Here is a 17,815-nt window from a genome sequence, read left to right on the forward strand (position 1 = left end):
TGTTGTAGGCTAGGCTTATCAATATCTATTGTGCACCCTTCTAGATTGTCAAAGCTTAGTGGAGCAATGCAATGAAACTTTAAAGGGAATATCACAAATTTGAATCCACATTGTGGAAGAATTACAACAACAATGCATTGAAATTAACTCTCCCTTCCACTCGCTTTACTTTAACGTAATTGAACACCTTAAAAAAGATGTAAAAAAGATGAGAGGGAGGGTGTAGTTCTTCTAATTGAAAAAATAATCCAAAACGTGATTTTCTTAGCAATAGATATTTTGCATTTTAGGATGTGCTTTTCTATGCAGCCAAAATAATTTCTGGTAAGAAAGTGTCTAACTTAAAGCAATAAGAAAGTAGATTGCAACATTTTGTATTTCTTAAATGTAGCTCTCATACCTGGGAAGGTTGAAGACTCATTTTACAGTGAGCCTTGTGCTCCTACCTAGCACATTTAGTTAGGACTGCATTTCACACAAAACCATTCCCTTAAGTGGAGAATGTTCTAATTTATGAATTTAAATAGGAGGGGGTGTTTCCTATTACTTTTGCAATGAACTTTCAAAATGAAGACTAGGATTGATGTGTGTCTATATAACTACGCCAAAAACATTCCCCAGACATTTTTGTGTAGAGGCCGAGGTATTCAATCAATCAAATTTATTTTATAAAGCCCTTTTCAGTGGTCAACAGAGTGGAAATGGAAGTCATCAGGTATCGCTGCATAATTGGCAACACAACAAGGAGGACTTTGGAAAGGGACAGCTATGGGACATTTGGGCCTGGCAGTCCTGAGGTATGGTCCAAGGGCTCATGTCCTCTTAAGTTAAAACCGAGCAGGACACTAGGAAAATGTAGAAAGTGTATTCCTTCGATTTACAAAGGAGAAAGAGAACTGACCCTACTCACCTGGCACAAAATAGCAGCATAAATCCTTGGGGCTGAGAGAGCGGGGTCCAGTGAAACTGTGGCCCTATCCAAGGGAGACCCCGGACAGGGCCCAACAGGCAGGAATTTACTTCACCCACTTTGCCAAGCATCAACCCGAGGGACACCAACCAACCACAACCACCATGAAAGAGGGCCGAGTATCACCCACAGAGTTTGCTCCCATTGACAGAAACGGGGAACAATAGTAAGCCAGTGGAGATGAGAGCCTCAGGCTAGCAAGGGTGTATTGTATCCGAGCCTTCTGCATTTACCTTCACATCGCTGTAGTCATGGTTACAGTGCGTCATGTTTGCGAGTGTGGGACCATTAACAAGAAAAATTCTTCTGGAGTGAGAATACTTTATTTGTAGGAAGTGTTGGGTGTTGGACCCCATGCAGGTGATGGATTGTGTTGAGTGATCCCTTTATTGCATCGGGGCAGACTGCAAAGCCTCCCTCCATTCATTACTAGCTCACAAGCTGTGTTGTTTCCTACCACTTAATGTTTACCATATTTACTTCTCTGTTTCCTGTTCATTAGCCCTGGTGAACAAAGAGGAAATGTAGTCATATCTATTTTTGTATGTAAAATCCTTTGTCAAGCATGGGAAGACCCAGACAAGATGAGGACGATGATTTGCAGGCATCTACAGTAAGTCCATCCTGAAGTTTATAGAGAAAACAATGATTCCTTAACATTTTAATTCTTTGTTGACCTTAATGTGATATATACCCTGTCCGTATATATGGTGGATGTATTTACAGATTTTGGATTCAATGAGGTCTTTGCCATCTCAAAATCAGCTGGTGCAATTTTGTACGATTTAACTGTACCCTCTCCCAGTATGTACAGTGTGTATAACCTTTTCCCCACTGCGAGTATTATGTCTTAAAGGACAGCAAATATACCTAAAAACATTTTTCATGCAACAAATATATATTCCTGTTACTATAACACCTGAAGCCCTGTTTCATACAGTGTACTGCTTTCACTTACTGTTTTAACGTATGCTCTTCTGGATGTTTACAGGAGTGTTTCTCTTTGTTTTGTCGTGTGCTTGAATGTACTGTACACTGACTCAAGGTGTGCATATAGGCATAACTCCACAATATTTCTCCACATTACGTTTGATTCTAGTAACATGAGGCATCCAACAATATTTCATAAAATTTCAGCAGATCTCTGCATTTTAGTAAAGCACTCTGGAAGTTTATATCCTCATGGTTAAAGACCTCACTGCTCATAGGAAGTCTCTCCCTCCCACACATTTTCCATCCAGTCGAGAGCCTTCATTTATCAAGGTATGTCCCAACCAAAACTTTGTGTGCACAACATGACTGGAAAGTGTGCTGATGGCCATGCAGAATACGTGGCTAAAGAAATATTTAAGTTTTTGTATCAAATCCAAGAGTTTAAAGTTTGGATTTTCTGGTTTTATTTTAGGGTATTTATGTATATTGTATTTTTCACAGTCACTATTTACAGAGGAAAATATTTTGTACATTGTGGGTCTATGTGTTCATCTGTGGCAAAAATTCATTTGAAACTGAGTTTAATTTTGTAACACAATAAAAAGGGTTAAAAGTTCAAAGGGCTGAATACCTTTGAGAGCCTCTGTATTTTGCTAAAAGCAGCAGCCATTGTGTGGAAATGTTACCCACCCTAAATACTTTAACATCATAGTAACTGTTCCCCCAGCCTCCTCAAACTCAACACATAGCCATCAATACAGCATTCATTATTTCAAACAGATGGAAACAAATAATAAATAACAGAATTTTAAAAAATTATATCACTGATTTTATACTCTACAGGTAGGTCTATATTAAAACCAATATTTAATTCAGTGAAAAAAAGGGTCACTGTTGATTTATTTCGAATTTTCTTCTTGCACCCCCTGGTGGTTTCCAGCAGACCTCAGGCATCCAGGGACGTGTTTGAAAACCCCTGAGTTAATTGACATGGTGTCTGAGACACCCTATGGCAAATTTATCTCAGCTCCACTTTTGGTTTGTAATTACATTTTGCCCCTGGAAGTAATTAATGGCGTGTTTGATTTACTGGCTACAGTTGTCCTTGGTTGTCCTGAAATGCCCTTAGGAACAGATTTGGGATCAGCTTACCCTGCCAAAACTCTGAATGTTACCATACAGAGAAAGAGAAACTGGACTTAGACCAGTGTCATCTTCTTACTACAGCTCTGTGTCTGGAGGTACTCTAGATATATGGTTTAAATGAAAGAGATTTGGTTTGTTAGTTCTATGATGATCCTCCTCCAGTATCCCCCTTAGACAATCATTTGTGGAGTGTATGGGATGTCTAAAAATTGTCCAGTAGATTGTAGCTGCTCGTCAGATTCCTTCAGACCTTGGACTGTTTACATACATAATTTTCCCACTTTCCAATAAAATATAATTGTCTTGAGACAATACCCAATACATTTGCTCTGGTCCAATACTTTTGCTCTGGTTGCAGTGAGTCACTTAGCCTCAGCCCACTCTGAGAAAGTCAAGCGTGTAGGGGACAATGAGGCATTGGATGTGGGGAGGGAGGAGAGTCGAGAGACTTCTCAAGTGTGTTTATTTTGAGGGACTAATGAGATCTGGAAAATGAAGGGTCATGTTTTTTTCATTTTGCAAAGCTTTCATATGACCAATCGTGCTTCATCAATATGTGTGTAGTCTCTTTTGCCCTTGTTTGGTAGAATCATTGTCTTTATGCAATGTTTCTATCAGCAGATATCTTGATAAATGAACAAGGGGTATTAAACCAGAGCTTTTTTCTGACGATGTCCTGTTGAAAGTCTTTCAAATACGTATTGAAGAATTTATTTACTAATCGCATTTGGACCATAACAGTTTTATCAAGATGGGAAATTAAATTGTACTGAAATTTGAAATTAAAGTAAATTCTATTGATTTTTGCATTGCTTCTTGCTAAGCAAAACATGGCGTGTGGGAATTAACTTACTGCTTATTTTGGCTAGGTTCATTAGCTAACTATTAATCTGTAGTTAGCAATCTGTGCTTTAACACAAGAATGGACTGGGAATGAAGAATGGCCCTGGACTTTTTGACTCAGACAGGCCCACTAACCCCCCACCCAGCAATACACCACAACCCTTTATGTAAACAAGATTACTGAACAATATTTAGAACAATAATATAGAAAAAGTGGATGACTGCATTCTGTCCCTTTCCACGGGAGATGTGAGGAGAGCTTTTAAAAAAGCGAACCCTCGGAAGTTACCAGGGCCGGCCAGTTGGCATTCCAGGACGTAGCTAGCCCGAGTAGCTAACCCGAGGTTTTCACCACCATTTTCAACCTCTTCATGTCTAGGCCTGGGGTTCCCTCCTGCTTCAAACAAACCACCATCATCCCTATACTGAAGAAATCTTCCATTACTAACCCTAACACTGAACGACTACCGCCCTGTAACACTAACCTCCATCGTGTTTCAAGTGGCTGGTCAGAACTCACATCTGCTCCACCCTTCCTGACACCTGGGACCCCTTTCAATTTGCATATCGCCCCAGTAGATCTACGGATGATGCCATCACCCTGATGGCACACACTGCCCTCTCCCACCTGGAAAAAGGCAACACATAAGTGGAGACTACAGCTCTGCGTTCAATACTATTGTACCCACTAACCTGGGACTTAACAACTCCCTTTACGAGTGGATCCTGGACTTCCTTACGTGCAGACCCCATGTGGTGAGAATGGGAAACCTCACCTCCTATACACTGACCATAAGCACCGGTGCCCCCCACGGCTGCAAACTCAGTCCCATCTTGTACTCCCCGTTCACGCATGACTGCATGGCCACACACAGCTCCAACACCATCCTTAAATTTACAAGCTACACTCGTATGTATCTATAATGTTCAGTGTTTCTGCTCATATTGTTCATATTCCCCATCCTACTCTTTCTAAAATTGCTGCTAGTTTACATTATGTACACTCACCTAAAGGATTATTAGAAACACCATACTAATACTGTGTTTGACCCCCTTTCGCCTTCAGAACTGCCTTAATTCTACGTGGCATTGATTCAACAAGGTGCTGAAAGCATTCTTTAGAAATGTTGGCCCATATTGTTAGGATAGCATCTTGCAGTTGATGGAGATTTGTGGGATGCACATCCAGGGCACGAAGCTCCCGTTCCACCACATCCCAAAGATGCTCTATTGGGTTGAGATCAGGTGACTGTGGGGGCAATTTCAGTACAGTGAACTCATTGTCATGTTCAAGAAACCAATTTGAAATGATTCGAGCTTTGTGACATGGTGCATTTTCCTGCTGGAAGTAGCCATCAGAGGATGGGTACATGATGGTCATAAAGGGAAGGACATGGTCAGAAACAATGCTTAGGTAGGCCGTGGCATTTAAACGATGCCCAATTGGCACTAAGGGGCCTAAAGTATGCCAAGAAAACATCCCCCACACCATTACACCACCACCAGCCTGCACAGTGGTAACAAGGCCTGATGGATCCATGTTCTCATTCTTTTTACGCCAAATTCTGACTCTACCATCTGAATGTCTCAACAGAAATCGAGACTCATCAGACCAGTCAGACCAGTCTTCAACTGTCCAATTTTAGTGAGCTCGTGCAAATTGTAGCCTCTTTTTCCTATTTGAGATAAGTGGTACCCGGTGGGCTCTTCTGCTGTTGTAGCCCATCCGCCTCAAGGTTGTGCGTGTTGTGGCTTCACAAATGCTTTGCTGCATACCTCGGTTGTAACGAGTGGTTATTTCAGTCAAAGTTGCTCTTCTATCAGCTTGAATCAGTCAGCCCATTCTCCTCTGACCTCTAGCATCAACAAGGCATTTTCACCCACAGGACTGCCGCATACTGGATGTTTTTCCCTTTTCACACCATTCTTTGTAAACCCTAGAAATGGTTGTGCGTGAAAATCCCAGTAACTGAGCAGATTGTGAAATACTAAGACCGGCCCGTCTGGCACCAACAACCATGCCACGCTCAAAATTGCTTAAATCGCCTTTCTTTCCCATTCTGACATTCAGTTTGGAGTTCAGGAGATTGTCTTGACCAGGACCACACCCCTAAATGCATTGAAGCAACTGCCATGTGATTGGTTGATTAGATAATTGCATTAATGAGAAATTGAACCGGTGTTCCTAATAATCCTTTAGGTGAGTGTATATTATTGCCACATCTATTATATTCAATACTACTTCCAATGTTGCTGCTTTACAGTGTTATGTATATTATTGCTTTATTTTTTTGGCTATATTTTTGCTTTATATATTTTTCTTAATTCTTACTACGTAGATGTCAGGTGCCATTTCACAAGAACTTCTTTGTGTGGGATGATGCTGTGTTATTCGGTGCATTTGACAAATAAACTTTGAAACTTGAAAACTTGAAAAATTTAACAAGGGGAACGTGAAAAACATGCCCTTGAGAAAAGTCTTTAGCAAAGTTGTTGAGCAGCAGAAGCATGAGGATAAAGATAGATCTGACGTTACAATGACGGGAGCAGCATCGCAGATTCAAGTGAAGTGGGAATACAGTTACGATCCAGGTCCAACAGCATCTAGCAGCAAAGTTTTGTAACTGCAGGTATGTTTTGTTGTAGCCTAATGACAAGCTTCTGTTCATCATGGTACATGAAACTTACATAATTTCTTTTGAGAATTGTATTAAATATGAATTCTTTAAACTCCAATATGATTCTAGAATGCTGCAGTGGATTACTGAGAATTCTCAAAATAAATAATATATTTACATTTCAAACAAACAGATATAGCAAATTAAAATGACATGTTAACTTTGTTTTAAAGAGCACATCCTCTTCTTTAATTTGACAACAAAGTAATGTAACTTGGAAATATATAATTTGTTTTCTCCCATTGTGTAGACACTTATAAAAAAAATCCTCCTCCTGTTCCCCTGTGAGGCGAATTACACATTTGCTACTACACAATTTCTCTAATAACCTCGTAGATGAACCAAATAGTAAGCTAGCTTCAGCAAGCAGTTGGAGTCGTTCCTAACTGACATTAGTAGAAACAAGAACAAACATCTACGTTTGCATGAAAGGAAACACTGCCTCTTTTTGACATGTAATTATTTCCGCACATCTAATGGGATGATACCAACGTAATCATAAGTCATACACATCTCAAAACATTACTTTTTATCGATTACAAGTGCAAGGATGTGGCAAGTGAAGTATGATGTCAGCTAAGCACAACATATAGTATCCACTCTTGGCTAGCTAGTGAAAAGGACAGACATTTGCAGCCAAACAACTTTTCCTTTAGTCTGACAGACAAACCAAACCGGACAATTAGTTGTCTACTTTAGTTAGCTATGGCATTCATTGTCACATGCCACATGATTTTCCAAATAAAAGATAGAGGGAGATAAGACTAATATTTAATACTTCCCCCAAAATATTTAAGTTTCATGCAGTTACCATGATGAACAGACACTTGTTATTAGGCTGCACTTGTTATTAGCTACGTTGCTAGCTGCTGTTGGAACTGGATCATTTATTCTCCTTCGCTTGAAGTAGCAATGGTGCTCGTGTCATTGTAACGTCAGATTTATGCATTAACTCATGCTTCTGCTGCTCAACAACTTTACTAAAGATGTTTATCAAGGGCACACATCATTATATATTTTTATAATGTATTGTTTTTCTTTCTTCTGAGTGGCAGACATATCTACGTTTCCTTTTTATGTTTTGTTACTTAGATCCTTAGCAAATGAGCTGACAAGAGCCGACGTTACACCCAGGGTTGCCATATTTCACTGTCAGTATACTGGCCAATCAACCTGCAGACTCCACATGCAAACTGCACAAACGCTATTTTTTCTATACAACCCTATCTGGAAACCTCGCATCTGGCAACACTGGCTACACCCCTGGTCACATATTGGTCGATTATACAAATGTATTATGGAATAACAAAATAAATATAGATGTTTAGCACTTCAATTAAAATTACTAACTAACTAAATTGCATCTAGCAAAAAATCATAGTATCATTTTACTTCATGTGGGCCCCTCTGAATGGCTGCCATGGGTGCCGGGCACCCAACGCACCCATTTAAGCTCCGCCTCTGCATATATCCAAGGTTTATTTGTTGCTCACCTCGCCATCGTTATCACTTTCAAAGAGCAAGGATGTTTCCAACTTCGTATAACCAAACAACACAGAAACAGGCTCTTCTAATGTAAAAGGTCGGGGCCGCTTTGGCACTAGCATTTTGAGTAAAGAAATTAGTAAAACCAAAAAAGTAAAATTTGAGCATACCTTTTTTCTGGTGTCTTATTAATGACAGCATCCACGGGAATACAGTTAGAGGTTTTTATCAGATAGATTTTGGGATATTTACCCAAATATTATTGTTTAAGGAACCATGGCCACTACAGTAAATAAAAGGAAGGCCATAGACGGCCACTATGAGTTCTAAAGGGAATGAATAGTATCTGCCTCTATCTTTTAGTTGACATATTGGATAGTAATACTTCAGCAGGGGGTGGGAACTAAGGTGTGCACACATGCGAGTCCACTCACTCGGGCCAGTCAGACCCACAGCACTTATTTATATTTTTTCATTGCATCGACCCCAATTGTTATGTGCTCCAGATGGCCAATCCATCATTGCTTTTACATTTTGTTAAAATTGTAATTTGAATGCAACATTTGATTGCTAACCATGCTTGATAATTAGGGATTTTTTTTGCCGGTATGCTACTTTTAACTGCCTTTGAACAGCTTGGAAAAGTAATTTGAAAATGTTGACTAGGTTTTGTATGGGTACAAAAATGTAATGAAATCCCTTTCTTGATTAATGGCAGAAAAATGTGTAAGGGTGTATAAACTCTCACCATCAACTGTATCTAATTACTTGAATAAATTTTTATGTAGTGTCTTTGCACCAAGTATTACATGCCCTGACATTTGCCTTGTAGATAAATAAAGCGTGCAGTGAATGAATTACATTTGACCTAAATGGCTTATTCACAGTCCAGTCACAGTCCAAGGTACAGTAAATCTGAACAATAATGTAATTACTGTTTATCAGTTTGATCATACTCTCAGAATAATATGAATCGTACCTTTTAATTGAGTGAAAATAGTTTAAAGAATAAGAAATCCTTAGGAATTAATTATTTTATAAAAAAGCCTGTGTACCAAACTTATTGGCACCTCAAGAAAACCTTATGAAAAAAATCGAATTGATGTACCATTGTGATTGTAGATTTGTTAGATAGTCTTTGGGACTCTTTGGGAACTCTTAAGTAGCCATCCATGACATCCTGTTTCACTGGGGTCCTCTGTATGTGTTTGGCTTAATATGAATTATACAGCCAGGCAAAGTCAATCCATGACTAACTAAAAATCAATGGATATAATGGATATATTTTAATGATCTAAACAAGGCCGTAGCCATGGAGCCAACATTGGGAGGAACTAAATCTGCCAAGGGGTCTAGCCCCCCGACATTATTTTATATATGCATTATCCTTTAACAATTTGTAAATGCACCTAAACCAGGATGGTGCTTGTCATGCATTGAGGTGAACATCAAAACCATTTTTAAATGTTTCCCTTTCTCACACAAGTCAGGCTCTACCACAGATTATGTCAGCCTCCTAGTAGTAGCCAAAACATAAGGGTCTGTCTCAACTTCACCAGAGTAAAAACATTGTCTAGTGGCTCCTGGCACCAAAAACATATTCTGAAAAGCACCTTGCACACACTACACACTCTGTTGGCACATCTGCTATGACAAGCTCATTGTATATTCTACCTTCCAGTGGCCTTCTAAGTGCAAGAAATCCATTGTGGATCAAGCCATGTATATTATATTCCATAGCACAACTACTTAATTAACTAATTAATAATGTTAGCGATTATCATAAAAACACAAGATCTCAGCACAATCTAGAATGAGTGAATTTCAATTTCAGTGAGATTCTACATCCTCTGTATTAGGATGTTCATAATATGGCGGATGTTGATATCGCCTACCTAAACAAATTGTGATTTGGAGAATACAATAATAATTTAATGCAGAAAATTGCTCTTCTGTGTTTCATTTGCCAGGTGTCAGTAACGAGTGCAATCATAGTAATATCTACAACAGATCCCACAGCTAAAAAGCATGTTTGTGTTTACCCCACTTATATCATACCAACAAACAACAAACAACCAACAACACGTATTTAACCAGTAAAATAACTTTTTCCAATGATAACTTCCTTGCTGAGGCTATGACCACTAGGAGTGTATTCATGCTCTTTCACCATTTCTGTAGCAGATTAGATATAGGCTGTGATGTAAGCATTATTTTGTAAAAGCCATGTAAGCTATGCCTTTGTGGTTATCTAACATAACTTGGCAAAACATGAACATTAACATATGTTTTCCAGAAGAAATTGCTTTTTCCAATTCCAATATTACTTTGACAACAAATTCATGTTTCATGCTCAACTCCCACTTAATCATTAGTTCTATGAATGACACCACATTTGTTCTAATTATATACATTTCCACACAAATTAGCCAGAATAACAAGAAGAATTATAATCCAGGTAGACAGATCCTGATCAAGTATGGTTAGCAAATAATATGTTCTTAGCATATTATAATACACAATATATATATATTTTTTAATTCCTCAGTATTTGTCCACATTGTTTCAGGATGAGATTTGCAGTACTAGATCCAGCTAAATAAACCATTGAATTAAGAATTACTGCAACCCACAGTGTTTCAAACCAATAACTGTAACACATTTTCTGAACTGACATTTTCACTGTGTTGGTATGATTATTGAGGCAGTTAAACGTAATGGACTTGATTACAATCTATTAAATGACTCCAATGGGTGTAAATACTACTTTATCACATGGAAAGTATTTCCATGAAAAACTCAGTCTATGAATGCACAATGGAAATGTGTCCCCCCATTTCCTTAAAAGGGGGAGATGGAGAAATCTGATGACAAAGCAGAGAACGCATCACTCATAAAGAAAAACGTTTAACCAAAACCAGCCTAAACATTCTAGCATCCCTATGGCAACTGCACCATCATCCTTAGATGTGGACACCAGTGGGAGGTGGAACATTTCTGAAGGTCTTGCTCATGGTTTATCCTACCCTCGGCTATGGACCAGCGGTGTGCCCAGAACATTTTCAATGGGTTGGCCAAGTGGATCCAGTTATTTTGAGTGTAATCATTTAAAAAAATGAACTAATAATTTTTTACATACACCTTCTAGACTGAATTTATGTGCCAATGTAGTTAAGGGGAAACATTTTGTTCAGTCTTGTTGTGGAAAACCAGTGGAAATTGAACCAATGCTTTTCTTGGCCCATAGATGATTTTCCATGTAAAGCACCATCTAAAATAATTTTATACAAAAATGATCCTTTAACAATTTGTAAATGCACCTAAACCAGGATGGCGCTTGTCATGCATTGAGGTGAACATCAAAACCACTTTTAAATGTTTCCCTTTCTCTCTCACACAAGTCAGGCTCTACCACAGATTATGTCAGCCTCCTAGTAGTAGCCAAAACATAAGGGTCTGTCTCAACTTCACCATGGCCAACCAGCGTCAACTGTCCAGAGTAAAAACATTGTCTAGTGGCTCCTGGCACCAAAAACATATTCTTAAAAGCACCTTGCACACACTACACACTCTGTTGGCACATCTGCTATGACAAGCTCATTGTATATCCTACCTTCCAGTGGCCTTCTAAGTGCAAGAAATCCATTGTGGATCAATAATTCCCAACACACATACTATACTGTACACACACACCACAATACTTAAATGTGTACATCAACTGTAAAGCCATGTATATTATATTCCATAGCACAACTACTTCATGAACTAATTAATAATGTTTGTGATGATACATTTGTATCATAAAAACACAAGATCTCAGCACAATCAATTTTTTTTGGAAACACACACACACACACAGCTAAGGTGGAGAACATTTTGGTGAGTTCCACAATTTTCAACCATACTGAAAATATTTCGGGAATTTGGCTTAAACCTAGAATAAATCATTTATACATGGTATAGTAACCAAGAGTAATATGTTACAAAATCCAAACCTAACTATGTTTGTAATTTATATTTCAAAGTGTTTTAGATTTTTAGGTTAGACTAGACTAGGGGTCAGCAAAAATTGGCCTGTCACAGTAAACAAAAATAGTATTCACACAAAACAAGAGACATTGTTATCATGTGTCCACAAATCTGTCTATTGCCCCCACAAATTTAGTTGCTGACCCGTGGTCTACACCATTTCAGTCTTTGCCCCAGACACACTTCTCTGGTAAGTTAATCAATTCACCAAACAATGAAATGCATGAAGAAAACAAAGGAACCTAGCAGGGCTGGCTCCAGGCATAATCAACATAAGCATTCGCTTAGGGGCCCCAACCGCTAGGGGGGCCTCTGACTCCTATGGAGCCCTCGACCAATAGGGGAGAGGGGGCCCCAAATCAAATTTTGCTTAGGGTCCCCAAAACGCTAGAACTGGCACTGAAAACCAGAGTTGGGCCAAGCTGGTGGGGGTGACCAGTCCTTTTGTCTTTGGGTGGAAATAATAATTTGTTCATCATGATATTGAACATTTCAGATGACCATTAAATTCTGGTAGTAATTGTTAATGCCAGTTGGCTTTTCATAACCGAGCTGGTGCTAGCTGGTGTCTATCTTTCACCGCTATCCATCCACCACATGAGTATGCGACACTTGTAGTTTTCATGTGACAAAGTCAACAAAAACAAACATCCCACAGATACAGAGAGGTAGAAAGGGATAAAACAAGAAAAACAGTAGAAAGACTGGAGGGAAATATTGCGAAAGAGTACAAAAGTTTGTGAAGGATCAACATTATGCGCTGAAACCAGATTACTTCACAAACCTGCCAACAGCTGGTCTGCTTCAGCTTAACGTACTGCTTTATCTCAACATACATAGCTTATCTCAACATATGTATTTAATAGGTGTACATTTCCTGCCCACTTCTATTTGCACTTCTGGATAGACACTAACTGCATTGCATTGTACTGTACTTGTGCTGTTCAATGACAATAGTTCAGTCTAATCCAATCTAACATCCCTGACTGACAAAAAAGGGGAAAACATTTGACTGGTTCACTTGGTTTTTGGTTCACTATTTATTTTTATTGACACCCCTATATGTCTGGTATGGGACAAGTAGCCATAAACAAAACAATTAGCAATGTATAATTTCCATTCAGACACACAATCGGTGGTCAGTTTACTAGGTACACCCATCTGGTACTGGGTCGGACCTTTTTTTCAATTCAGAAAAACCTGAAATCTTAAAGACGTGTGTTCAACAATGTGTTGAAAATGTACCACAGGGATTTTATTCTGTGCTAACTTTGACATCACACAGTTGCTGAAGATCTGACGATTATAAATTCATGCTGTGTACAGCCACTTTTCATTTCATTCCAAAGATGCTTTATTTAATGAATGTCTGGGAACTGTGAAAGGCCACTCAAGGAGACTGAACTGGGATTCGTCAGACTTGGGGATGTTTATCCATTCCTTGGTTATCCAATGTTGGTGCTCGCAGTGGAACAGAATGTGGTCATCTGATGCAATAGGACTTTGTGACAAGTAGCAATGAGTTGTGTGTTCCAAAAGGCCATTCTACACACCTTTACACACCGTTGCACCATTATTTGTGTTTTAGGTGTTTTAGCCTGGGTATATAAGCATTGTGACAACTATTGATGTAAAAAGGGCTTTACTAAATACATATGATTGTTATATCCACTTGTTAGTTTCACAGTTACAGTTGTGCTCATAAGTTTGCATACCCTGGCTGAAATTGTGAAATATTTTATTTAAAGATAGTGATCATATGAAGCCATTTATTTTCACACAGTTGACTGGGTCCTTTTTAAATCATAATGATGACAGGAACCTCCCAAATGGCCCTGATAAAAAGTTTACATACCCTTGAATGTTTGGCCTTGTTACAGACACACAAGCTGACACACACAGGTGTAAATGTCAATTAAAGGTGAATTTCCCACACCTGTGGCTTATTCAATTGCAATTAGTGTCTGTATATAAATAGTCAATTAGTATGTTAGCTCTCACATGGATGCACTGAGCAGGCTATATACTGAGCCATGGGGATCAGAAAAGAACTGTCAAAAGACCTGCATAACAAGGTAATGGAACTTTATAAAGATGGAAAAGGATATAAAAACATATCAAAAGCCCTGCAAATGCCAGTCAGTACTGTTCAATCTCTTATTAAGAACTGGACAATTCGGGAATCTCTTGATACCAAGCCAAGGTCAGGTAGACCAAGAACGATTTCAGCCAAAAACTGCCAGAAGAATTGTTCGGGATACAAAGAAAAATCCACAGGTAACCTCAGGAGAAATACAGGTTGCTCTGGAAAAAGACGGTGTGGTTGTTTCAAGGAGCACAACATGACGATACTTGAACAAAAATGAGCTGCTTGGTCGAGTTGCCAGAAAGAAGCCTTTACTTTAACGCAGCAAGATGCTATCAGAAAATACTGCCAGACAGTTTGCATTCTTTAGCCCGAAAGCTGAGCATGGACGTTCTTGGACTTTCCATCATGACAATGACCCTAAGCACAAGGCCAAGTTGACCCTCCAGTGGTTACAACAGAAAAAGGTGAAGGTTCTAGAGTGACCATCACTGTCTCTTGACCTTAATATCATCGAGCCACTCTGGGGAGATCTCAAACGTGCGGTTCATGCAAGACGACCAAAGACTTTGCATGACCTGGAGGAATTTTGCCAAGACAAATGGGCAGCTATACCACCTGCAAGACTTTGGGGCCTCAGAGACAATTATTATAGAAGACTGCACGCTGTCATTGATGCTAAAGGGGGCAATAGACAGTATTAAGAACTAAGGGTATGCATACTTTTGAACAGGGGTCAACAACAATCTTACCACACTGAAAGTTGCTCAGATTGCCCATTCTAACGTTCAGTCAATCAATCAATCAATCAAATGTATTTATAAAGCCCTTTATACAACAGCAGTTTTCACAAAGTGCTTTACAGAGACACCTTAAAACCCAAGGAGCAAACAAAAATAGTGTTGAATTTCAGTGGCTAGGAAAAACTCCCTAAGAAGGCCGAATTTTAGAAAGAAACCTAGAGAGGACCCAGGCTCAGAGGGGTGACCAGTCCTCTTCTGGCTGTGCCGGTGAGATATTTAGAGTCCAATTGGAATAAATATTATATTTCTCTGGGCTAAATCCAGAGTCTATTTGATTTTAGACTAGGTCAAAAGTATGACCAGGTGGACAAGAACACGGACAGCAAAGGGCCCCCCAAACCATGTACTCCGCTGGTGTGGACCAGGACCTCATGTCCTCCTAAAGTTTAAAACTGGAGGAGACTGAGAAAATTTAGAAAGTGCATTCCTCATATCCCCCAGCACAAAAGTATAGCAGCGTAACACCTTGGAACTGAGACGAGGGGGTCCGGCGACACTGTGGCCCTACCTGGGGGAGGACCCGGACAGGGCCCAACAGGCAGGAAATCAATCCACCCACATTGCCAGGCATCAACCAAAGGGACACCCACCAACCGCAACCACCCTGAATGAGGGCCGAGTATTGCCAGCAGCGTACAGCCCAATTGCACAATCAATCAGTAGCTAAATGCCTCAATGCTTGTCTGCTCATTTTACATAGCAAGCCACAGCCACATGACTCTGTAGGACCAATCAATTTTCGTGAACCAAATAAACTTGCTATATTTTCAAAAGAAACTTTTCATCAGATATACTGCATTTTTCCATCAACAATGGTCAATGTATCAATGATACTAAATTATGGGCTTCATTTGTGAGAGAAAAAAGATGTTGAATCAAAAAAAAATCTATGTCACAGCACTAGAATAAAGGTCAAAATCATTGAGGCCGAAATGAATGTAAATCCATTATGTCTGGGAGGAGGACCTAATCAAACACAACTGTACCACCTATTCCCAGCCTATCTATTGTTCCTGCATAGTCGATGAATTGTTCTGTAATATAAACTGGCAGAAATCTCACTGTTCAGAGGTAGCGCACACTCCCACAGTTCATGTCACCTTTCCTTTTCAGCTCATCTCTCGGTACATGCCAATGTATATTGAACTGTTATGTAAATTATTATATGTAAATGTGTCTATCATAGTAATAAAGGCCTATAAATCATGCAAGGAAAACTGAATCACCAAAACCTGGCCCCCACACCTACACGTACATTTTAAATAGTGTTCTTATCTCTTGCCAACTTAAACGTAATGGTACTTTAACATAAGGAATACATTTTTATTGTTTATTCACATTATTTATCTACAACGTATAGACACCAATCTGTACGGTAACAAAAAAAGAAGTGAACAAACCTCTAAGCATTTTTATGGTTTCCAGCTCTGTCCAGTGAGCCACTACAGATGTCTACACCGCAGGGCCCCAGCATGACCAGGCAGACACTGCATGCCTCTTCAGGTCACTGGATGCTCCTTCCTTCCCTAATTCAATGGGTCACACCATCCATCCACACCCCAAATCCGTCCAGAGGATGCCGTGTATGCCCCTCACATAATGCAAATAGTTCCTCAGGTACAAATATCCTCCCGTTTTCTGATGTCACTGGGTGAAACACCCAGTCGTCAAGTTGTTAAACTATACTGCTGTTAGCCATGAAAGACTGTGCACTGACTTTGTAGTCTCAGAGATCTTCGAGGTAGGAAGAACACTAGGGATCTGACACAAACCCACCAATCTGACTACTGCAGACGGCATAGCTAATGCTTATTCCTCTACACACAATGCAGTTCAGTAATGGCTTATTTCAGTGGCAATCTGTCTCTCAGCAGGGAGTCCCTTATGAAGGGGTCAAAATCAATACTGACCATCAGCTACTGGATGTACAAACGAGGTCAGTGCCTCCAGACATTCTATATAGTTGAAAAGCTACCATTCTGTCTGAGCAATAGGGTTGAACAAAATAGTAATGTGTATTGTCAAGCTGTAGAACAAAAATAACATTTGCGAATTGCGGCCATATGATGTCAAAGTAAAGGTGCAGTAGCTGTGCATTCTCAGATTAATTTTTTCCGAAAAAGGTTCTTTGGCGATCTGTGTGTGGGATATCGCTTGAATAATGCAAGCCTTTAGTTCTGGGTTAAATGAGATAAATGATAGGATAATATGTTGATCTCGTTATATCTCTGAACATGCTCTGAACCAATCCATTGTCTGTGGACTAAAATCAAACAAAGGCTTGGTAATAGGGATGGGGCAGATAGAGACAGAAATCCTAGCCTAAGCGGTTTAGCTACATCCGTGGGTATTATTACGTTATCCATTAGGACATGTACAGTGCAGTAATTTGTAATTCAAGACAATCCTTGCCAAATCTCTATTTAGAAACTAAAATGTCACTATTTATAAAAGTCATGGTGATCCTCTGTTTTGGCACGCTGTCTCTATGGTTTCCTTCCAATACGATGCGTCTCCATCTCTCCTATCTTGGACAGCTCTGTGTAACCCCACTACAGCCAGCCAGCCAGCTAGCCAGGCAGGCAGTGAATAATCCCCCTCAGGCCTGAGAACACCACTCAGACAAAATGCCGGGGTATGAATTTTAAGGAGAAATCTCTCCCAGAAAAAGTTTATCTTTCCCTGAATTTTTGACTAACAATTGACTGATTAACAACATGGCAAACGCACGTTCTCAAGGGAATACTATACGGATCTGGACTGAAGCGTCAAAAAAAACTCTAACTCTAAACAATTCAAAAGCAATTATTTGAGTGTGGGAGTCTTATCCTCCCTCACACAC

The 17,815-nt window shown here is 39.5% G+C and overlaps 1 protein-coding gene across 1 annotated transcript in view; it reads right to left on the reverse strand.

Annotated features, from left to right (window-relative positions):
- zmp:0000000846 (tenascin) overlaps nucleotides 1-16,809 on the reverse strand; it is a 74,348-nt gene extending 57,539 nt beyond the window's left edge. Inside the window, exon 1 of the mRNA XM_010878047.5 lies at nucleotides 16,374-16,809. The gene's annotated coding sequence lies outside the window, so the exon portion shown is untranslated. The remainder of the gene's footprint in view (nucleotides 1-16,373) is intronic.
- Nucleotides 16,810-17,815: the final 1,006 nt, after the last annotated feature.

This window comes from Esox lucius, chromosome 14 (genome assembly GCF_011004845.1).
Source record: "Esox lucius isolate fEsoLuc1 chromosome 14, fEsoLuc1.pri, whole genome shotgun sequence".
Lineage (NCBI taxonomy): Eukaryota > Metazoa > Chordata > Actinopteri > Esociformes > Esocidae > Esox > Esox lucius.